Source organism: Penaeus monodon, chromosome 21 (assembly GCF_015228065.2).
Source record: "Penaeus monodon isolate SGIC_2016 chromosome 21, NSTDA_Pmon_1, whole genome shotgun sequence".
Lineage (NCBI taxonomy): Eukaryota > Metazoa > Arthropoda > Malacostraca > Decapoda > Penaeidae > Penaeus > Penaeus monodon.
In genome coordinates, this window is record NC_051406.1 from 33,627,781 (window position 1) to 33,628,036 (window position 256).

General features: G+C 51.6%; 1 protein-coding gene across 1 annotated transcript in view; it reads right to left on the bottom strand.

Annotated features, from left to right (window-relative positions):
* The window catches only part of LOC119586436, a gene marked incomplete in the record, with an annotated part of 196,777 nt that overhangs the window by 85,035 nt on the left and 111,486 nt on the right, over positions 1 to 256 (bottom strand).

The window sequence follows — 256 nt, forward strand, 5'->3', positions numbered from 1 at the left end:
ATGAGGGAGGACGAGGGAGAAAGGGAGATCGAGAGAGGGGATCCGATGAATAAGAGATGAGTAAATCGGCGGAAAGGACGGCTGTGATTGCCCTGAAAGCCGAGAGAGAGGGAGAGGAAGCGGATCGACGAGAGCAGAGCGAAGAGAAGAGAAAGTAGAAGAGCGAATAAGGGAGAGAGAAGAGGGAAGAGAGGATATGGGAAAGAGATGAGCGAAGAGGGAAGAGAGAAAATGGAAGTGATATGAGCGAAGGGGG